Source organism: Schistocerca gregaria, chromosome X, assembly GCF_023897955.1.
Source record: "Schistocerca gregaria isolate iqSchGreg1 chromosome X, iqSchGreg1.2, whole genome shotgun sequence".
Taxonomy (NCBI): domain Eukaryota; kingdom Metazoa; phylum Arthropoda; class Insecta; order Orthoptera; family Acrididae; genus Schistocerca; species Schistocerca gregaria.
The window spans coordinates 407,280,561-407,305,485 of NC_064931.1; the positions used below are offsets into that span (position 1 = coordinate 407,280,561).

The following is a 24,925-nucleotide window of genomic DNA, read 5'->3' on the forward strand; positions in this document are numbered from 1 at the left end:
TGATTTTTCCGTGCAAAATAGAAATGATTGCGCCACGCCACTGTACACAGTAAAGGAAGAGACCCAATGTGCATGCATGTATTTTGTCCCCATCTTCCACCATGTCAGTCACTGCCTGTCAGTCACTGAGTGAGGTGCTACACAGAGAGTTCGCTGGATCACTGATTCTCTCAAGATGACTGAACGTGTTGAGCAAAGATACTGCATCAAATTTTGTCAAAAGATTCATGATTCTCAAAGCAAAACAATTCATAAGATTCAGCAGGTTCTTGGAGAAGATAAATTTTGCATGATGATTTGAAAATGCACAGAATGGCTGCGAAATTCATGCCCAAGTTATTGTCGCTGGAACAAAAAAACTCCGTTCTGATGTTGCATAGAACCTTATGGACACCACCAACACTGATCCTTGGTTTCTGAACATCGTTAAAACTGGAGATGGGTTGTGGGTGTATGGGTATGATCCAGAAACAATAAGACAGACGTCGCAATGGAAGCATCCTGAGTCTCCAAGGCCAAAGAAAGTGTGTCAGGTGTGAAGCAAAATCAAGGTGATGCTGACTGTCTTCTTTGATGTTCGTGGAATTGTATATCATGAATACACACCAGAAGTACAAACACTGACAAAGGAGTACTATCAATATGTTCCCCATGATGCAATTCAGCACAAAAGACCAGACATGTGGACGGTAAAAAACTGGCAACTCCACAACACTAACACCCCCGCACATTCATCCCACTTGATCCAAACCTTCTTGGTCAAACATGGAATTAGAGCCATTTGCCAACCTCCCTACTCTCCAGACATGGCTCCTTGCAACTTCTGGTTGTTTCCAAAATTGAAGATGCCACTTCAAGGATCCTGTTTTGAGAGTAGAGAAAAGATAATGCGGAACATGACAGCAGAGCTCAATACCATTGCAAAAGAAGACTTCCACAGGTGTTTCCAGCAGTGGAAGGATCAGTGGGCTGAGAGTGCACAAGCACATGGGGCCTGCTTTGAAGGGGATTAGGGTCCCAACCCTGTCAGACATTCAAAATATTTTTTCTGGCCAAAGGTCGGATACTTTTTAGACATGCCTCATACATGCTGGTCATGCATACATAGTCAGAAGATTTTTTATAGAAATGTTAAAAATGAACTTCAAAAATGGTAAGTGGTTGTTTACATGTCAACATGGTAATAGAGAGCCACATATTTTCTATACAGAAGTCAGTGATGTAGAAATAAGTCACAAACTAAAGAACCAGTTTGTCAAGATCTTACGTATGTGCTGCACAAGTGCTAGGTAGACCCAGACTGAACATTTTGGATTGAATCAAATTATTTAAAGATTGGCATATGAATGTATCATGATCTCAGAAACTATATAACCATTTCAAAAACGGCTAATTGTCTTTTGTTACTGGGGGATGGACTATAGGTATCAACAGTAATTTAGTTTATGAAGCACATTGTAGGTTAAATATTTAGAAAAGTTTAGGAAACCATTTTATGCATCCACACTGGGTATACCTCAACTACAAATACAACCACCGTATCATAAGTTATGCAAAAATCTTTATTAAAAACTTAATCAATAACTGAAGTACCACTATGTCATCTTGTGCATAAAAATCAGCTTAAGAAGAGAATCTAAGAATCACATAGGAAAATCTGCAGTGAAAAATGTCGCCAGTCACAAACTTTCATGTTAATTAGCTCAGAAGTTAATTATCTCACAAGTTTCAATCGTCATCATCATCATCATTTAAGACTGATTATGCCTTTCAGCGTTCAGTCTGGAGCACAGTCCCCTTATAAAATTCCTCCGTGATCCCCTATTCTGTGCTGACATTGGTGCCTCTTCTGATGTTAAACCTATTACTTCAAAATCATTCTTAACTGAATCCAGGTACCTTCTCCTTGGTCTGCCCTGACTCCTTCTACTCTCTACTGCTGAACCCATGAGTCTCTTGGGTAACCTTGTTTCTCCCCCCCACCATCTAAGCCTGTTTGCCCTGACTGCTACATCTATAGAGTTCATTCCCAGTTTTCCTTTGATTTCCTTATTGTGGACACCCTCCTGCCATTGTTCCCATCTACTAGTACCTGCAATCATCCTAGCTACTTTCATATCCGTAACCTCAACCTTATTGATAAGGTAACCTGAATCCACCCAGCTTTCGCTCCCGCACAACAAAGTTGGTCGAAAGATTGAACAGTGCACAGATAACTTAGTCTTGGTACTGACTTATTTCTTGCAGAAGAGAGTAGATCGTAGATGAGTGCTCACTGCATTAGCTTTGCTACACCTCGCTTCCAGTTCTTTCACTATGTTGCCATCCTGTGAGACTATGCATCCTAAGTACTTGAAACCATCCACCGGTTCTATCTTTGTTCCTCTTATTTGGCACTCAATCCGTTTATATTTCTTTCCCACTGGCATTACTTTCGTTTTGGAGATGCTAATCTTCATACCATAGTCCTTACATTTCTGATCTAGCTGTCAAATATTACTTTGCTAACTTTCAACCGAATCTGCCATCACAACTAAGTCATCCGCATATGCAAGACTGCTTATTTTGTGTTTACATATCTTAATCTCACCCAGCCAGTCTATTGTTTTCAACATATGATCCATAAATAATATGAACAACAGTGGAGACAGGTGGCAGCCTTGTCTTACCCCTGAAACTACTCTGAACCATGCACTCAATTTACTGTCAACTCAAACTGCTGCCTGACTATTCATGTAAAGACCTTAAATTGCTTGCAAAAGTTTGCCTCCTTTTCCATAATCTCGTAGAACGGACAATAACTCCCTCCTAGGAACCCGTTCATATGCCTTTTCTAGATCTATAAAGCACAGATAAAATTCTCTGTTCCACTCATAACAATTCTCCATTATTTGCCGTAAGCTAAAGATCTGGTCCTGACAACCTCTAAGAGGCCTAAACCCACACTGATTTTCATCCAATTGGTCCTCAACTAATACTCGCACTTTCCTTTCAACAATACCAGAGAAGATTTTACCCACAACACTGATTAAAGAGATACCTCTGCAGTTGTTACAATCTTTTCTGTTTCCATGTTTAAAGATTGGTGTGATTACTGCTTTTGTCCAGTCTGATGGAACCTGTTCCGACTTCCAGGCCATTTCAATTATCCTGTTCAGCCATTCAAGGCCTGACATTCCACTGTATTTGATGAGTTCCAACTTAATTTCATCCACCCCAGCTGCTTTATTGCACTGCAATCTATTGACCATTTTCTCCACTTCCTCAAATGTGATCCTATTTCCATCATCATTCCTATCCCATTCTACCTCGAAATCTGAACTATTACTGATCGTATTTTCACCTACATTGAGCAACTCTTCAAAATATTTCCTCCATCCACAGGATTAACCAGCAGTTTTCCTGACCTGTCCAAAATACTTGTCATTTCCTTCTTACCTCCCTTTTGAAGATTGCTAATTACACTCCAGAATGGTTTTCCAGCAGATTGACTCATAGTCTCCAACCTATTTCCAAAGTCTTCCCATGAGTTCTTCTTGGCTGCTGCAATTATCTGTTTGGCTTTGTTTCATTCTTCAACATAACTTTCTCTGTCTACCTGAGTTCTAGTATGTAGCCATTTTTATACGCCTTCTTTTTCCATTTGCAGGCTGCCTTGACCGTGTCATTCCACCAAGCTGTTTGCTTCATCCTACTTTTACACACTACTGTTCCAAGACATTCTTTAGCCACGTCTAGTAATGTGTCCCTGTACCTTGTCCATTCCTTTTCCAATGACTGTAATTGACTACATTCAACTAACTGGTACCTTTCTGAGATCGCTGTTATGTACTTGTGCCTGATTTCCTTATCCTGATGTTTCTCCACCCTTATCCTCCTACATATGAACCTGACCTCCTGCACTTTTGGCCTCACCATTACAATTTCACTGCAGATTAAATAATGATCAGTCTCATCAAAGAATCCCCTGTCCCTAACAGCCTTCCTGAATTCCTGATCTGTTATTATATAGTCAATGACAGATCTGGTTTCCCTGCATTCTCAAGTATACCGGTGAATGTTCTTATGTTTAAAAAAGGAGTTTGTGATTACTAAGCCCATACTGGCACAGAAATCCAAGAGTTGTTTCCCGTTCCTGTTGGCCTCCATATCCTCTCCAAATTTACCCATAACCTTTTCATACCTTTCTGTTCGATTTATGATCCTGGCTTTAAAATCACTCATGAGCAGAACACTGTCCTTGTCTTTTACTCTAACAACTACATCACTGAGAGCCTCATAAAAACTATCCATCTTATCTTGATCTGTCCCTTCACAATGCGAATATACTGACACAATCCTAATTTTCTTACTAGACACTGTCAAATATATCCGCATCAGTTGTTCGTTTACATACCTTATTGCAACTATGCTGGGTTCCATTTCTTTCCTGATGTAAAGCGCTACACCCCATTATGCTATTCCTGCTTTGACTCCTGACAGGCAGACCTTGTATTCTCCCACTTCCTCTTCTTTCGCACCCCTTACCCGAATGTCACAAACAGCTAAAATGTCCAGCCCCATCTTACTTGCAGCCTCTGCCAGCTCTACCTTCTTCCCAGAGTAGCCCCCATTGATATTAATAGCTCCCCATCTCATTACCTTTTCTTTGCCAAATCGTATCTTAGAAGTGCCTTTTTTGTCAGTTATAGGTGGGACTTCATCACCTCTAAAGGTCCAAGGCATTTTGCTCTGATTGTTGCCAGAATTATATTTGAAGTACCAGGGAATCAGGTTGCTAGCCTTACATGTCCCGAGTCCCATTCGGTTTTACCCCTAATGGCTGTAGGACTAACTGGTGGATTTGGTAGTTTTTGCCGTATGAGCACAAAGGTGACCACGACTTAGAATATGCCCAAGATGCCCAGCCTTATTCCAAAGTAACTGGTATCCCAACTATTGGGACCACTTACTTGGCCACTCATACGTTGCCCATGGTTCATGAACTAGGACATATCTACAGTAACCCACACCATGAACCACCCAAGTTTCAAATAAATAAAAATACTTTATGGGAATGTTGGGGTGTCACCTTTTCTAGTGGATGGTGCCAGTATGATATGAGCTACTGTTGAGCTCACTACATATTTACTTTTACTTGTAGCATTGAGAAATTCAATTATCCATTTTTTAACAAGGCTTTTATAAAATTAACTACACTGTGAAATACAGCACGTTACAAATAAGATTCCTAACAATAAATCCAAGTGAAAATCATCCTATTCTGTATGTTGAAATATTTATGCATACAACAAATAATAGGTGTCAGATGGGTTCAGTCATCTATTCTTGGCTGAGCACTTTAACTAAGGTGCTTTTGAGTAATCAAGATAAAAAAAAAATTCTGAGGATATCTGTCATGTTACAGCTTAGGATTCAAGTGACTGGTCAGTGTCTGTGCTCTTCATTTTACTATAATAGGGATCATGAGGATAAGAGTAGAATGCTTACAGCACTCACAGAGGCATTCAGACAATCATTGTTCACACTCTCCATATGTGAATGGAACAGGAAGAAATCGCAATAACTGGTAAAATGGTATGTAATCTCCGCCATGCACTTCACAGAGGTTTGCAGAGTACAGATTTTGGTGAAGATACAGGTGTAGAGGTATACATAAGTGCATGAAGAAGTACTAAAAGCAGCCAAAATGGCCTTCTGGAGCCACTTTTCCTTAATAGCATCACTATATCTACATCTCAGCCTGGCATATGAGTCATTTTCTCTCCAAGCATAGAGACTTAAATAACCTCAGCTTGAACCCTGTCCCCACTCAGCCCCACACATAGTCACTCACATGCAAGAGACAGTTTACCTAAAATCCCAGATCACCTACAGCCTGATTATGAGAGTCTAAGTAAATATGTTGTGACCCATGTCGAGTTACAACAGATAAACTGGTGTCAGAGGTTAGGGATGAATTGACTTGAGCTCTTGAGATAAATGAGGCAAAAAGAAAGGGGCAGGCATTTTCATTGTACTGCAGGAATAAATCAAAAAGAAGAACAAGTCGGGAGCTTGTCTGCTGTCTTGTGTTGCAGAATAATAGACAGTCATTAGCAGCCCACTGCTGCAAACAGTGGAAGACATGTTCAAAGATGTATGCCCACTGAGAGCATGGAAAGCAACACCTGAGACAGTGACGTGTGTGCTCACAACACCATATTCTAACATTACACTTTGACGAGACACCAATGCAGAGCTATCTGCCTGACCAAAAAATGTGGTGAGTCAATCACCACATAGCATGTGAATGAGGTCTATGGCTCTGAGAAGGGACAAAAAATCCCCTAATATGAAACTAGAGGATAGCGAGGCCCACAGCCAACAAATAGTCTTATCTGGCCAATTTAAGCTAATTCCTAGAGGATTTGGTGGGAACAAGGAATACAGAATCTGTAGATGACTGAGACTTAGTACTTGAACGAATACCAAACCACAATAATAGAGTGTAATCAAAATTTGTTGGAACTAGGATCATGGGAGCAGCACGAAGTAAGCCACTCATATGGGGTTTGCCCAGAACTTGAACAAATGTGAAGTGGATGCTACTGGAGAACTACGAGTCAATACAAACTGTGCATTATCATGTGTTTCTCTTATTGTCTAGTAGACAGAATATGGTCGAAAGTGCGGGTGAATGGTCAAGTCATGTTGAACACATTGCAGTACAAATTCCAAGTTGCTGTCCAGGTAGTAATGAGAGAATTAGATACTTCAGGCAGCCAAGCCGAAATTAGGAAGCTGGTGCAATCAGTATTCATAGGGCAATTGAGGATGAAAAGAATTAAAACAGTTGTGAGAGCGAGAGAAGAGATTTTTAAGATTAGCCAAAGCAATGCATTAAGAGAGCATTAACAGAAGCCTCAAAAGCCTCTTGTAAGAAAAAATTTGGTGAATGCAGCCACAATGCCAAATTTAGAGACTGGGCTTCCCTGTATTTCAGGAACCACTGTAGCCACTGACATGAAACTTTTACATGACGTTACACTGTATGTTCTGACCCTACTGAACTACAATAATTGCATTTCAGCCACTGCTTTCGGAAATACAGTTTTTTAATTGCATAGTTAAAATTTTGTGTACTTTTTTGTACGTTATCTTAAATAATTTTAAAAATACATAACATTATGTTCTTCTTTTAGTTCAGTAGACTCAGGATATGTATGTTATTACTCCCTGAAAATCTGAATACTCTACTCAAAGTGGTTTCTGAGATTTAGGGGAAAATGGAAGAGTAAATGTAAATTTTCAGGAATGGCTTCTAAAGTTTCAAAACACTGTAACTCACTTAATATGTGCTTATTTTTTTATTTTTAGTAACTCAGAAGCACCGTGCATCATACAGTATTTCATCCTATTGTTCTTTTTTTCAGTTCTTTCTTCTTCCTGGACTCCTTAGTGAAGAACTGTGCTGCATACTCTGCTTTATCAATGCAAACCTTGTCCATCCATTCAAGTTCTCAGATGCAGTTTGCCCCAGGATGAATTTCCATATGCTATGGCACTTTCACCCTACCAATGTTGCCGTCATTAAAAGCAATAACAGCATCATTGACCCTCCACTTTAGTGTCTTCATTCCACCAAAAACATTTCTTGGCAAGTGAGTCCATATAAGATTATTCAACAACTCATTGGGATTTTGAGTCTGACCATGCAGACACTTCTTCAATAATTCAGGATTTGGCAGGTCTCTGTAAACAGGTTTTTGTGATATCCATGACTGCTGCTGTAGGGGAATGTTTACGGCTGTATGAACTGTTTGAGTACAGGGCATTGGTGTAATTGCACCATGAATCAGATCCAAGAGGGCAAAGGTGGCATACTGGTTTTTCATCAGTTGACAGTCTGTGGAAGAAGGTAGCCCATACTGCCTGCTTCATTTTAAACAAATCCTCAGAATTATTTCTAAAGGACATCCCATAATACTGCTGTAGTTCATTGATCATTTTGTCTGTCAGCCTGCCTCTTATAGGTTTTACCATCAGAAAGTTTCTTGTCTCCCAAACTTTGTTTCAGCTTCCTCAACCTGGCGCCCATCCTCTTCTGGACATGACGAACACATTCTAGTTTTGTGATAATCTTCTCACCACAAGGCTGAGCAGTTACTACACTGTTATACACTTTTAAGTCTCCATCACCTAAGAACTTAGTGTAACACCCCAGCTACCCCTTTCACTCACAGATTGACTAAAAATTTCAGTAGCTGCAGACACCTCCATACCACCACTTGTTCCTTCATAATTTCTGTCACAGATATGCCCTTCTTCATTCCCTGATTTACACTTATAACAATGTTTGATTCAAATCTGGAAATCTATTACCTTTCCAGTATCCACACTGGTCACTGGCAACAGAATTCATAGAACTGTAGCTGCACTTCTGCCAATTGCCATCAAAAGCTACTGGTATGTCAGTCATACCATCATTTATTTCAACAGCTACGTTTGCAGCACCCTTCATTGACTTACATGCAATAGATTCCACAGCAGCTCCAATAAATCCTGCATACTTATCGATTGCACAAGGTGGGTGTCACATATTCATCACAACACACATTTTTTCTGCTGCAGTTCGTCCTTTGCTAATAGCTCTCAGTGCATAAAACCACCTAACAATTACCTCAAAATAATTATCATGACATTAATTAGAATTCGAAAATGAATGAGTATATTTACAAATGGCACAATCAGTGATAAGTTCCCTGGCTAGTCCATTTGGTGCCTCACTGTCTTGTGGCTCAAATTCAAAGATACAGTAGCAACAGCAATTGAAAGATTCATACCTCATAAATTGGTAAGAGATGGAACTGATCCCCCATGGTACACAAAACAGGTCCCAACGCTGTTGCAGAGGCAACGGAAAAAGCATGCGAAGTTCAGAAGAACACAAAATCCCGAGGACTGGCTAAAATATACAGACGAGAGAAATTTCAAACGGACTTCAATGCGAGATGCTTTTAATAGGTTCCACAACGAAACATTGTCTCGAAATTTGGTAGAAAATCCGAAGAAATTCTGGTCGTATGTAAAGTACACAAGTGGCAAGACACAGTCAATACCTTCGCTGCGCAGTGCCGATGGTACTGTTACCGATGACTGTGTTATTGAATACTGTTTTCTGAAATTCCTTCACCAGGGAAGACAAATGGAATATTCCAGAATTTGAAACACGAACAGCTGCTAGCCTGAGTTTCTTAGAAGCAGATACCTTAGGAGTTGTGAAGCAACTCAAATCGCTTGATACGGGCAAGTCTTCAGATCCAAATTGTATACCGATTAGGTTCCTTTCAGATTACACTTATACAATGGCTCCCTACTTAGCAATCATATACAACCACTTGCTCACCAATAGATCTGTACCTGCAGATTGGAAAATTGCGCAGGTCACACCAGTGTTTAAGAAGGGTAGTAGCAGTAATCCCTCGAACTACAGACCTATATCATTGACGTTGGTTTGCAGTAGGGTTTTGGAGCATATACTGTATTCAAACATTATGAATCACGTAATCAGCATGATTTCAGAAAACATCGTTCTTGTGCAACGCAGCTAGCTCTTTATTCACACAATTGACAGGGGATCTCAAGTTGATTCCGTATTTCTAGATTTCCGGAAAGCTTATGACACCGTTCCTCACAAGCGACTTCTAATCAAGCTGTGGGCCTATGGGGTATCACCTCAGTTGTGAGACTGGATTAGTGATTTCCTGTCAGGAAGGTCCTAGTTTGTGGTAATCTATGGCAAATCATCAAGTAAAACTGAAGTGATATCAGGTGTTCCCCAGGAAAGCATCCTGGGACCTCTGCTGTTCCTGATCTATATAAATGACCGGGGTGACAATCTGAGCAGTTCTCTTAGGTTGTTCACACATGATTCTGTAATTTACCGTCAAATATGGTCATCTGAAGACCAGAATCAGTTGCAAAGTGATTTAGAATAGATTGCTGTATAGTGTGGCAGGTGGCAGTTGACGATAAATAACGAAAAGTGTGAGATGATCCACATGAGTTCCAAAAGAAATCCATTGTAATTCGATTACTCGATAAATAGTACAATCCTCAACGCTGTCAATTCAACTAAGTACCTGGGTGTAAAAATTACGTACAACTTCAGTTGGAAAGACCACATAGACAATATTGTGGGGAAGGAAAGCCAAAGGTTGCATTTCATTGGCAGGACACTTAGAAGATGCTCCAAGTCCACTAAAGAGACAGCTTACACCACACTCGTTCGTCCTCTGTTAGAATATTGCTGCGCAGTGTGGGATCCTTACCAGGTGGGATTGACGGAGGACATCGAAAGGGTGCTTAAAAGGGCAGCTCATATTGTATGATCACGTAATAGAGGAGAGAGTGTGGCAGATATGATACGCGAGTTGAAATGGAAGTCATTAAAGCAGAGACGTTTTTCGTCGCGGCGAGATCTATTTCCGAAATTTCAGTCACCAACTTTCTCTTCCGAACACAAAAATATTTTGTTGAGTCCAACCTACATAGGTAGGAATGATAAACAAAATAAAATAAGAGAAATAAGAGCTTGAACAGGAAGGTTTGGGTGTTCATTTTTCCCGATCACTTTCCGGAAGTGGAATGGTAAGGGGATAGTATGATTGAGGTTCGATGAACCCTCTGCCAAGCACTTAAATATGAATTGCAGAGTAAACATGTAGATGTAGATGTAGATGTAGATGTAGGAGTGTTTCTTGGGTATATCAAATGCAGCATCCACTGCAGAAAGTTACAAGAAGAGAAGAGGTATGATCATGTGCACATGAAATGCAATGCGACTCATGGGAAAATTTTACAATACTACCATGATAACTCCACAACAGAAGTTAAAGAGGTGATGCATCAGATGTTAAGGATTTTTAATAAGGAAAGTAAAGAAAGGACCAAAGGATAACTTGATTGTTTGCAAAACCATTAGGAATTTAAGGCAGGAGAGAGGGTATTATTACATGAAAAAAGAGTGAGATGAGGATGGCCAAAAATGATAAAAAGCCCCTGGAAAGGAACTGTTCATGTTGTAAGGATCTGAGGACCAAATGTAGTGCACAAATTGATAAGGAAGGAGTTTATAATGGTGCTGGCAAACAGATTAAAGGCGTTCTTTTAATTTTGGATGTGGAACGCTGTCTTAAAATCAAGTTGATGAGTTCCAGAATACAAGGAGAATGAACAGGCTAAATTCTATCTTAAACCAATTAAAGAAGGTCTTATTTATTGAAATACCAAGAATACAGGTGAGGATGACAGCGTGGTCATTCCTCAGAGACAGGCTGGCCCCTGGTCACATTGCCTCATTTAGACTAACCCTGGCAGCAGTAGCAAACAAGAGGGGTATGACAGTATATGTATGACACAGAAAATAATTAAATACTGCCAAAATGAGCAGCAGACGTGAAGAGATCTGAATTGAAAACATGCCTTTCCATCAATGTAAGATAATCACCACCACCCTCATAAACATAGGAGTAACTGTCAGATATAGCATACACAGCAACCTGTGCACAAAGCTGCAAGACCAGAAGAGTTACAATCACATCCATGTGGACTATGATCTGGCTCATGGGAAAATCTCACAAGAACTGCACCTCCTAAGTGAATTTCTCATTTATCCCAGTTTTTTGTCACCAGATTCTGAGGACTGAGGATGAAGCATAGAAAAAATGTGATTACATATTGTACATATCTGTGTTTCAAGGATGTGTTAACAGAAAAAGCTACACTCCTGGAAATTGAAATAAGAACACCGTGAATTCATTGTCCCAGGAAGGGGAAACTTTATTGACACATTCCTGGGGTCAGATACATCACATGATTACACTGACAGAACCACAGGCACATAGACACTGGCAACAGAGCATGCACAATGTCGGCACTAGTACAGTGTATATCCACCTTTTGCAGCAATGCAGGCTGCTATTCTCCCATGGAGACGATCATAGAGATGCTGGATGTAGTCCTGTGGAACGGCTTGCCATGCCATTTCCACCTGGCGCCTCAGTTGGACCAGCGTTCGTGCTGGACGTGCAGACCGCGTGAGACGACGTTTCATCCAGCCCCAAACATGCTCAATGGGGGACAGATCCGGAGATCTTGCTGGCCAGGGTAGTTGACTTACACCTTCTAGAGCACGTTGGGTGGCACGGGATACATGCGGACGTGCATTGTCCTGTTGGAACAGCAAGTTCCCTTGCCGGTCTAGGAATGGTAGAACGATGGGTTCGATGACGGTTTGGATGTACCGTGCACTATTCAGTGTCCCCTCGACGATCACCAGAGGTGTACGGCCAGTGTAGGAGATCGCCCTCCCACACCATGATGTTGGGTGTTGGCCCTGTGTGCCTCGGTCGTATGCAGTCCTGATTGTGGCGCTCACCTGCACGGTGCCAAACACGCATACAACCATCATTGGCACCAAGGCAGAAGCGACTCTCATCGCTGAAGACGACACGTCTCCATTCGTCCCTCCATTCACGCCTGTCGCGACACCACTGAAGGCGGGCTGCACGATGTTGGGGCGTGAGCGGGAGATGGCCTAATGGTGTGTGGGACCGTAGCCCAGCTTCATGGAGACGGTTGCGAATGGTCCTCGCCTATACCCCAGGAGCAACAGTGTCCCTAATTTGCTGGGAAGTGGCGGTGCGGTCCCCTAGGGCGCTGCATAGGATCCTACGGTCTTGGCATGCATCCGTGCGTCGCTGCGGTCCGGTCCCAGGTCGACGGGCACATGCACCTTCCCCTGACCACTCGCGACAACATCGATGTACTGTGGAGACCTCACGCCCCACGTGTTGAGCAATTCGGCGGCACGTCCACCCGGCCTCCCGCATGCCCACTATACGCCCTTGCTCAAAGTCCGTCAACTGCACATACGGTTCACGTCCACGCTGTCGCGGCATGCTACCAGTGTTAAAGGCTGCGATGGAGCTCCGTATGCCACGGCAAACTGGCTGACACTGACGGCGGTGGTGCACAAATGCTGCGCAGCTAGCGCCATTCGACGGCCAACACCGCAGTTCCTGGTGTGTCCGCTGTGCCGTGCGTGTGATCATTTCTTGTACAGCCCTCTCGCAGTGTCCGGAGCAAGTATGGTGGGTCTGACACACCGGTGTCAATGTGTTCTTTTTTCCATTTCCAGGAGTGTGTATATATATATATATATAAGTGAAATAGAAACCTATGTACTTATGTACGTAAATGTACATACTCATATGTAAGTTGTAGTAATAAAGAATTGTAAATTAATGCCTTAGATTTGAGGACAGACATCTCCTTAGGACTGCACGATTGAAAAGCCTTTGAAATTAGATCCTAAGATGGTCTATAAAATAAAGATCACAGTGTGCAACTGAGTCAGTGTGCACTGAGCCTAGAAAAACAAAAGGCATTCCTGCACAGTGAGGTCCTAGCCCAACAGTGATGGTATATATGATCGGAGGTTTGATCTTGATGCCATTACCCCCAACCACTATCACCAATCACTGTGGCAGCTGCATGGATAGCAAAAGGGATGGAGTGATGGAGCAGATAATGGTCAACAAATATAGGATACTGACAGGAACAGATCAGCAGTCATCAGCAACCACCCAAAGACGGGATGAGTCTGTTTTCTAAAATATTGTGAGGTAATTATGACATAACTCACCCAGACACTCAGAGATTTCCACATGTTAGACAGTGATCTGTGACAGATTTGATGACAGAATAGAATGCTGGTGCTGGAACAAGTGTTCCATGGCACATGGTTCTGCACACATTTTTTTCCATACCATAATGCCACAATATTACCATGTTAACCCAATGACATCATCAATTACAGTTGCAGTGAGCATGAGATCATTGAAACTGGACTTTGGATCAATGGAAACATGTTGCCTGGTTGAATGAATATCTTTTCTTGTTAAACTAGATTGATGATCATGCCCAGGGTACACTGTCATCCAGATGAGTGGCAGTTCAAAACATGCACTATGCCATGGTTGCCTGCTGGTGGGGCCAGTATGGTTCTGTGAGGGGGCACTAACCTAGGATTTCATGGGCCTGTGGTAATAATGGAAGGTGACATAAGATTTGTGGGATATGGGAACACTACTATGGTCCACTAGCATCCTTCTTGCTTGATCTCTTACCTGATGATTGTGGCGCCCTCCTGCAATGTAACTGACCGTGGTACAGGGCCAGAATGATTCAAGTAGCACGGCACTGAACTGTTGTTGAATTTTTGGTGACAAAATTTGGTTGACCTGAACCCACTGAAACACATCCTGGATGCTACTGGGTGCCAGCTCTGTGCCCACAGTTCACTGCCTGTAATTTGTGGGACTTTTGTGAAGTGTGCTCAGATGTCTGGGGTTACACACCTCCAGAAACATATCAAGAGCTTGTTAAATCCATGTTATGCTGAACCACTGCTTAATTGCATTACAAAAGTGGACCAACATGCTATTAAGCCAAAGATTATAATGTTTCAGCTCATCAGTGTATGTCAGAATGGCTAGAAGAATATTACAGCCTCTGTCCTCGAAAATATAGGCCAGTCTCTTTAAATCCTGATTCGTTTTATGCCTATTGTACAATTCTAATTCTGTATTTGTGTATTTTTGGAAGGAAGTTATTTCACAATTTAAGAAGCTACTGCTGTCTTGTAGATTCATTTCAGTACCCCAGTTCATTTCATCCTCTAAAAAGCTGCTGCAATGCAATTCATGGGTTTTTCAGCAGCAATAACTGCACATACCATAGACACACAATAATGGCTGGCAACAGACGTTGATAATATTTGGTTTACATTTTGTATACTACAACTGTCCATTTGTTTGCATGAGGAATTGAGTTAACATCTCTCCATAATGAGTGAGATCTTGAGATCAGTAAGAGGATAAGATGTTTCTCTTATACACTGTAGAGCTTTGATGTAAGATTTTCCAGGATAAAATAACTTATAGTGCAAATCTGTTTTTTGATATGACATAGGTGTTTAATTTCTTCAGGTAAACTTCATATTATCTAAGTAATCATTCACTATATGGAATGTCCTGCTAAATAGATATTTTAATAGACGTTTGAAATAAGTTCATTTCAGTAATAATTTTACATTGTTAGACAATTTATTTGGGCTATTGTTTTTCTGTGTAGAAAATGGAATTTTGTATTTTATGTTCATTCTTTCTTGTTAAATGTTAGTTCATTTTAGATCTTGTTTCACTGTAGTTAGACCTAAGGCAGTTAGGATAGAACTTTCTAAGTCACCTTTGTCCTATATTACTAGGAGATGGCTTTCCTGGTTTTGAGTGTCTGTGAGCACTTAATCTGGTTTCAAGACATCAGTTATTTATTCACCATATTTATTCTTGCTACACCTGAACTGTTAAGCTGGTTGAGACTGAGGCTAAATATTTGTTCCTCATGAAACATATTTCGTGTTGATAACTGTGAGCAATTAAAATTGGTTTGTGGACCAGAATTCAAGCTCCACAGTACTGTAGGACAATCACCGAGCAGTTTAGAAACATTGAACAATAGTCAGTGGCAAACTAAAGATTTGAGCCTGTCCAAATGATTCAAGAGAAAAAAGTGTCTGAAAAACCTGAATGCTTATGTTTGAAGCCTGGTTTAGTATACAGTTCTTTGACTTCATTTTTTAATTTCCTTACCTAAGATTCATTAGTTTCTATTCTGAATGTCATATAATCAACATAATTTGTGAACACCAGATTCTTGCTGTTGGTTTTGTGCACTACACAAGCATACAACAAGCTGTACGATGTCTACCACTTCTGTAATTACCTTTGTCATTTTTTCCACTGTTAAAGCTAATAAGTTGTATTTGTTCTAAAAAGTAAGAAAGCCATGATCCCATTACTCAGTACTGTTCACATCTGTCATACCATACAACACCTTATAATGTTGTGTATATTGTGGTCCTGCTAAGATATTCCACAAAAGAAGATGGATGCTATCTATTATTCTCTCCAAATCATCTATTGTGCATCTTAATGAAATTTGCAGAAAATAAATGGAGGCACAGGATATATTTCTATCACAATCCAACTTCCACAAAATATTTACACATTATGTGTGTTTTTCAATCTATTTTTGTACCATTTGCTACACGTAACAATGACTATACACACAAAAAGCCTGTTATATTTACTCCTCTGTAACTACCAACTAATCCCCATCGCTGATGAAACCTGCTTCACCAAAAGGAAAGTTACAAATGAAAAGATTTATGTCAAATATCATCTTGTAAGTAACCATTCTTTAAATGTGCTGACAGAAAAAAATCATAACACTAAGAAGGAGTTTTGTGACATAAACAAAAGAAGGCATGTTTCGACATCTGAAAGTTGATGTCTATTCACAATTTGTGCTGGTCACTTATGAGTGGAACTAGTAGCATCACTATAAGGATGGAAATCAGGTATGCTTTAAATACACAGTGTAACGGATGTGAGAATTAGTTCCTTTGAGATTGGATGTGGTGTGGTGATGTTAGTCAAGAATGCCCTTAACAACACAAAGGTGACGTTATCAGCACCTCACTGAGCTTGAACAAGGTTGTGTAATAGGGCTAAAAGAAGGTGGATCTCCTTCTGCAATACCATACTGCAGATAGGCTTGGCAGTAATGTAGCCACTGTAAATGATCATTGGCAGTGGTCCTCATGAGAATGTACACTATGTCATCAAAAGTAGCCAGAGACCTTGCTGAAAATGACCTACAAGTTCGTGGTGCCCTCCATCGGAATTCAATATGGTGTTGGTCCACCCTTAACCTTGATGAGACAGCTTCCACTCTCACAGGCATACTTTCAATCAGGTTTTGGAAGGTTACCTGGGGAATGGCAGCCCATTATTCATGGAGAGCTGCACTGAATAGTAGGTGGCGGAAGAGCTCACAAGACCTTAGTCCCCTCCTGATCCATGGAAATACTTTTGCCTGATACTAGGTGACCTAAGAGGGATACCTGCTGCCTGGCTAATGTCTCCTTATTGGGTTTAACAGTCAAACTGGCGCCCTGCAACCTAATTATAATTGATTGCTTATTTTAATTTCATACAACTTAACTAACAGTATATTAACTGATAAAACAAAAAAGTTTCAGCATTTAACTACAAACTGAAATAAAGTATGAAAAAGTACAAGTATTTACATAATAGTTTTGGTCCATGATGTATGGAATGGAACTATTAAAAAAATAAATACATAATGCTTGTTTTTGAGTAACAGGTATCTATACATAGCTAAATTTAACACAATAAGTACTAAGAGTAATTTTGAAACAACTTTCTAAAAAATATACATTTACAGTAACCTGAGAAAAAATTAAGATCTGAGTTGAAAGCAGTTTCCCAATAAATTGTCTTGGAGCTTCACAGATTACATTTTTATAAAGCCAACTGGGTTTGGCTTACATCACTTTCATTAAGAATGTATGTTCTCCCTGTCAGAGTAAATGGATTTACTTTTGTGAGAACATCCACAACAGACACCCACAGGACATCTGCATGTACAGAATAGGAGAATGACTTAGCTGGTCCACATGGATGAAGAGAAGTTATTTTCACTTCATCATGTTCTTTTTTTTCTTTCTAAAATGTACCCAAGCCAAAAGTTTCTGGCATATACAGTGGTGACATAGCCTGATACATCTTGTAACTACAGTTTGTCTGCTGATGTTGTTACTTCCCTCTCCCAACTCTTCATATCACCTGAAAAATATTTGACTATTAATTTTGATGTAGTGCTGGGAATGAAAGTGTGAAGTTGCTGTGTTCCTTTGATTGTCAATGCCTCTTCAAACCAGCTTTTTAATAACATTTCTGAAGCAGCATAGTCTTCTTCAGTGGAATACACAAAATCAACATTTGTGATATTATCTACTGCCCATTCAAATAGATCTTGTGGGGTTTGGATTCGATTTTGGTATGGCCTTTGCAAACTTGAAGGGGCTGCCAGTCTCTTAACTGAACCCCCTACTCCATCACAAGGTCTTTTCCTATGTCCTGTGGCTGAAGAGTGCCACTCAGCTTTTATGTTGAAGTCTTCCTCATGAAGGCAAAGGTTCAGGAAGCTTTTTTTATTATTGTACTGAGAAGCAGAACCATCAGAATAATAGTATCTCTTGTTTGGAAAATTTTGAAATTTATTTGTTAGATAAGAAATAAGCTTCCTCTGAAAGGTGTAAACCGCAACTGTATTGTGCTCCAGACAATTGAAAACAATGACAGAGGTCACATGCTCAATTTTGTCTTCTTGTTTGTAATATATAACAAAAGGATGAATGATAATCTGTTGTCTTGTCCAGTGGTAACTCTGAGCTTCATCCTGCAGAACTACACTATAATTTTCCTAAAAATCACATATGACAACAAATTCAGATTCCATAAGATTTTCTCTTGTGAAGTTAGGGAATGTTCGTCGATGCTTGGCAATGAAGTCATGCTAAATCAGAGTAGACCTCTTACTACAAAATAAATCTGTGAATCTTTCAGAAGTTTTCTGAACAATTTCCAGATTACAGCAGTCAACTGACATCCACTATTTGAACTGAGCTCATTCAACTAACGTTTCATCAAAAGAGTCTTGTAAAATTTTACGTATAAAAGTCTCTCCAGGGCAATATTCACGGTTTCCCATGTTACAATCAACTAATGATGGGTTGCAAAGTATTTTTGTAATGCATTGCTTATAATTGTTTAAACTGCTGTTTGTTACTGTACTTATTTTGGCATTTTGTATCATTAATTTCATGTTTTGGTGAGTTGTGCACACACAGACAGTGTGTGTGCCACTCCAGCCAGCAAATGCACAATGTTTTGGTCTCAACTCATCAAATTTAGAGAAACCTATTTTTGTGTTATGAAACTTGTCTTTAAAATGTCTGTAAGGTTCTTTAAGGTTACACAAAGTAAGTTTTTTTCATATTTTTGTTTTACATCCAGTTGTTTCTGTATTTATCACACAATCTTTAATACCTGGCATTGCCCAGGTAACTTCAAAATTTTCACAAAATGCATGTACAGTTTGGACAGTTTCTGTTGATAAATACTTTCCTGTTTTGGGTTTGCACATTCCATAAATACGTTCTCTTTCAAAATTTTTTTGGACTGCTGAAAAATGTAATTAGGAGCATTAAATTCCCTCATTATATTCCTTACACTCCACTTTTCAGGTAAACTTGTAAGAATCATTAGTTTTTTTCTCTACTTATATGATTATTAAAGTTTGGTTTGAGATTTTGGAGAACGGATTCACCAGTATTAGTATCTGAGGAAGAAGTTTCAGCAGCTACAAAAAGTTTATGTGTCAGTGATGAGGAGCTTTTTTTCACTTTTGATTTGGCGTAAAGCCTGTATGTTACTTTTTTCTTATCAATTGGGGACTCTCTAGTTCTTGAAGTGACGTCTTAAGTCTTTGAACAACCACTGAAGTTGCAGTGAAATCAGGGTCTTGGTCTGGGATGATTATCTCTGATCCAGAAGAATCTTCTTCAACACTTTTATCCCTGATGGGCTCTGGTGTATTTTTCAATGTGGTTACATTTTTCCTACATTTACCACTAATCCTGCCACCACTAGGTATTTGTGGAAATAATTTGGGCATCCATGCTGTGACATTTCTCAGTTTTATTCTATCTCTAATAAAATGAATTGACTTTTTCAATGGATTACAACATGGCACTCTTACAGCACTGCACTTCTTATTTGGTTCCATATTGATGCAAAAACCACTTATAAACTCTACTTCAATTTATAGATTTACTTGTAAATGAACTATTAAATATACTAGATACAAATTCATCAACACAGAGGTAACAATTGCTTTGCACTAAAACCACAGTGCACAATAATGCAGTAGGCACACTAAGCCTTAGAAGGTAAGTCATATATCCTCTCAACAATGGCTCCAGTCTCTGAATGATTGTACAGCCATTTAGCACTGTGCTTGTTTCAACTTGTTCACAGCCTGCTGCGCACATAGAAAGGAACACAAGCATGCTCAGCCTTCATACAGTGGCTAAAGTATGTGCTAATGAAATGTGCATTACATGTATTACATCAATAGTCTATTTAAAAGTTTTGCACACCTTACTTAAATCTTAGCAATAGGTTCCACACTCAACATTTCATTTTGCTGGTTAAAACGCTATTAGTTTAAACTGTAAGAAACTTAAAGAATAAGCACTCAATTATAGAAAATGTTGTTTAGTTTTGTTTCAAGAAGGTGATATTTTGATACTTCTAGCACATTTTGACTTACTTTTCAGTATATTTTAATGAAATTCCTTTTTGTTAAATGTAGTTTGGTGATACTATGGCTGTTAGTGAAAAAAAGAGTCCAGAATTTTTTTTAACAATGAACCCATCATCATCCCACATTTAGATTTTGCCATGTAATTTACAACAGTATGAAGTAGTTATGGAAATATTTTGAAAATTTTAAGTATGCACTTTTTGAAGAAAAATTAAATCAAAATATTGATTAGAATTTTGAAAAAGGTTATTAATTAGAAGTTATTTTTTGTTGTGTATCACTAGAAAGAGCATGAGAAATGCTGCAAAATGACAACTTTCGCAGCTCTCTAGCTCAATTAGAGCAGCTCCTAGAGCAATTTTAAAAAAGTATGTTCAAACACATTTGGCCAGTTTTTGAAAAGTTTACATGACCATATTTCAGATGTAGTTTGAGGCAAAAAATTGAAATTTGGTATTTTTCGTAGTTTCAGCATACCAACTTTCAGCAAAATATAAGATGGTGAGGTCAATTTTTTTTATTTTAAGTGTGCTGATTTGACATGGGATGACCCTTCTGTATGCCATAATGGCATGAAATAACCATAACAGGCTGCCTCAATGGTTTCCATACTACAGTAAGAAGAAACAATACGTAACGCGTAAGTTGCTGAACTCACTCTTTTGCATAGATCCAGGGTGTGGTTTGAACAGTTCAGTTTGCTGTCACCATGTAAGCCTAGGTATTTTGAGATATCCACCGCAGTTATCACCCACTCACCTATTTTTACTACTATTTCTTCACTTTTAATGTTATTTGGAACTGAATGTAGTTTGTTTTAGTTTCATTTAAAGAAAGGTCATTAATGTTAAACCAGATTGCTGTTTCACTTAACACCTTATTTGCTGTTACCTCAAGTTTATCTACTAAATTATCAATAAGTAGTGTGTTTCTTCAGCAAAAACGATGAATCTAATATATTCCATACACAGAGGCACATCATTTATGAAGGTAATGAAAAGTAGGGGGCCAATAACTGAGCATTGGGGTCCTCCACATGTGATGGTACTCCATTCTGAAGATAATGGTAATCCATTTTGACTATCTACTATAACTTTATGTTTCCTCTTTTACAGGTATGATTAAAGCCATTTCCATGATGAACACTTTACACCAATATGTGCAACTTTTTGTTAGAGAATCTGGTGACTGACAGTTAAATACTTTTGTTACATCACAAAAAATCCTAACCACCTTAAGTTTTTTGTTGATAGATTCCAAGACTTTGCCTGCAATTGTGAATATTGCATCTTCTGTTGACAAACCTTTCTGAAATCCAAACTGAATGTCATTGAGGATATTTTGATCCCTGAGATGCTTAACTGTCCTGGCATGCATCAGTATTTCTGGTTTGCTATCAAGATGACCATCACTTTTTATTTAGATATTTGCACTACAAACTGCATTTTTCCTTGTTTCCTTCTTTAACAAAACTCCACATAGTTTTTACTTCATTGCTCAAGTAATCAGTTTCTGTCTGCAAGCACATTTTCTTTGCTGCTTGTATGGTCTTATTCAGAACTTTATTGTAGAGTTTATACTGCATACTCCTACTGAGATCATTTGATCTCTTGGCTGCTATATACAGTTCTCTTCTTGTTTTAGAAGAAATTTTGATGCCTTTAGTAATCCAAGGCTTGTTTCCAGATTTTAACATGTTTTCTGTCAGTGACTTTTTTTTTGAAAGGTTTTTCCTGAAAGACTTGTAAATTAATTGATAAATATATTAAATTTTGAGTTAACATCAGTTGCAGCATCCGCAGGAGACCAGTCCCCTATCTGTAATTGCTGATTAAAGCTTTCAATGGTGTGTTTGTTTATAATCCTGAAGCTTTTTGAAATGAATTTTTCTTTCTTTTGTATGTTTATTTGGTTTAGAGTGAGAAATTGTCCTTCATGATCAGAGAGGCCATTTATAATATTTTTCACAGTTACATTATCGTAAATATCCTTATCTACAAATACATTATCTATTAAGGTGCTAGAAATGGCTGTTACTCTAGCTGGAGTGTCCACCACTGGTATTAAGTTGTAGCACTACATCAGGTGTTCAAAGTCAGTTGTGTTTCTATTTTCTGTTAAGAAGTCCACATCCAAGTCATCCATAACAATGGTTGATATAGTTTCCCTGCATAGGTGGGACAGAATTAGTTCTATTTGTCTCATAAATACTTTCAGATTTCCAGCAAGTGCCCTGTAAATAACCAATACAATAACTACTGCACTGTCTGATGTTAACTCGAAGCCACACACCTCAAAATGCTGTTCATTACAGTATTTGCTTACATCTAGAGAGTTGTACACTACATTGTTTTTTTTACAGATATCGCAACTACACCTTTTCTCATAATGGATGTAGAGTGATGTGCAGCTAAACTAAAGTTCTCAATTTGTAGCATGTGGATTCCACTCATAACATGATGTTCTGAGAAACATCAGACCCACTTACACATTCGTCTTTTAAATTTATTAGTAACTGGTCTACTTTATTCTTGAGACTACATATATTTTGGTGGAATAAAGGCAAAGTTTGATTTTTGTTCACACCTGCATTTGCATGATGTTTGGTTGAGTGGCGTTTTTCAGCACACTGGTTGATGATATTGCTTGACATGTCGAAGACTCATATTGAACATACGAGAGAGATGTTTCACCCAACTTGGAATTCTTTTCTGTCATGTAACTCACCATAGACAATAATAATAACTAAAATAAAATAAAAACATGCTGGGTTTGCTTTCTGTTGCGTGTAGAATGGGCAACAGTTTCTGCTGAAATGTGTTGTTGTTTCAGCTGTTGGCAGTGCCCCTGATGATTCTGCTGCCTTTGATGATGCTGCTTCTTCTGTTGCTGATACTGGTCCCATAATGGTACATGGAATTTTGCTGTTCGCTCTCTCTCTGTTTGCAATAATTTCATTTATCATTTTACATACAAAGTTTTTTCCTTGGTAATTTAGATGCTTTCCATGTTTGGTATGCTGCCATCTGTCCAATTTGCATATATCAAGGAAAGCTATATTTTCGAAACAAAGAACACATTTGTTTTATTTTAATGTTAGTTTTTCGAATTACTTTGTTGATACATGAATAATACATTGGATCATACCTGTATGGTAAAGATACAACTACTGTATTTCATTGTTTATTGTTTTCCAGGAACTTTTTTAGTTCCATTAGGCAGTTATTTGCTTCGTTTTTTGCAATATCATTTGCACCCACTGTAGGGGAATGGAGGGGAAACATGTTCACCTAAGCAGAACTTTTTTTAAAAAAACTTTTACTTCGTTAAATAAAGTTTATATTACTATCAAAACTTAGAGCAACTATTCTAGTATCTAAAAAAATTAAGATAACTCAAAATATTAAAAAATAAACACACCAAGAATAAAATTCCAAGACACTACTTAAGTGCACGGTTTCCCAAACATTGTGTGCACGTTAGAGGAATTGATATGCAGTAATACTTGGAGGGCAAAAAAACAATGCAATGTTTGTTTCAAAGATTATATTGATAGGGCACATATTACATTAGGTTAAACTTAAGTTTTACTCAAATTGTACAAAATTTAATACAATTCAGGACTATTGGTTTTCAAATAAAATACAAAGTTTTCTTTGATGTTAGGAGCCTACAGGTTTAACAAGTTAGATAAGTCCTTCACTGCACATATCACATATAAAATCTTGAGCAGAATCATTTCTGGTACAAGCTGCATGGTAGCATCTTCCACACAAAGTACATCTGTACAACAGTTCCCTGTCCTTACCATGATCTGCACAAAGTTTGCAAATCTTGTCGTTGGCTCCTTGAAGTGCACCAGGGTCAAACAGTTCCATGTCAATATCATCGGACTCATCATCATTATACAGTGGAACTTCATCAACATCTGAATTGTCTGATTCTTCTTCAATCATCATCTTTTTTTTACCTTCTTTTTGTAAGTGTTTCTTGCTGAATGTGAGATTATCCTTTTCCTTGTTTTGAAGTCTCTTCTTATCCATACTTTCTTTCACATTAGGCGTAGGCCTATTGCCGAGATTAAGCTTTCTAGCAACTTTAAATTTTTATTGGCAATTCTTTGCTGTTTCAGCTCTTCTTTTTCTTTTTAATTTTCTTTATCCTACTTCATCTTTATTTTCATTGGTGTGCTAGTTAGAATTCCAGAGTGCTACTTTTCTCTGGACTTTCTTGTTTTAACCCCAGTAGGCTTAGGCCTATCAGATTTCTTCTTTAGGCCAAAAGCTGGTAGATATGTCATAGACTTCTTATGGCTTTCCGTAAAACCTCCCGTGGATGTTGAGGAAGTAGGGTCATCAAATAGCTCCACAGATGGATTTGTAGCAGTCGATAGGGTCTTATGTGCTGTGGATGTTGAAGGTCTGTCACAATATGTGGCTGCTTCAACTCTTAGCTCATCAAGTGTTTGAACTGGGGCAAAATCAAGTTCAGAAAGCTTGGCGGGGTTGTCTGGGTGAAAATGTGCCCCCCTTCTTGCAGCGGTGTACCGTAGGTCTCTATAAGAGCGAAGCGTTCCAAAGGATGGGAAAAGGGAAAAGGTCATCCCCGTTTTCAAGAAGGG

The 24,925-nt window shown here is 38.9% G+C and overlaps 1 long non-coding RNA gene across 3 annotated transcripts in view; it reads left to right on the forward strand.

Annotated features, from left to right (window-relative positions):
- Window positions 1-24,925, forward strand: part of LOC126299436 (uncharacterized) — a 53,616-nt gene that overhangs the window by 22,894 nt on the left and 5,797 nt on the right. Inside the window, exon 4 of one of the 3 annotated variants that reach the window (XR_007552804.1) lies at window positions 23,137-23,218. The exons of the other annotated variants lie outside the window; for them this stretch is intronic. This is a non-coding gene — a long non-coding RNA (uncharacterized LOC126299436). Of the gene's footprint in view, window positions 1-23,136; window positions 23,219-24,925 lie in introns of those variants that run through there. 3 annotated transcript variants of the gene reach the window in all.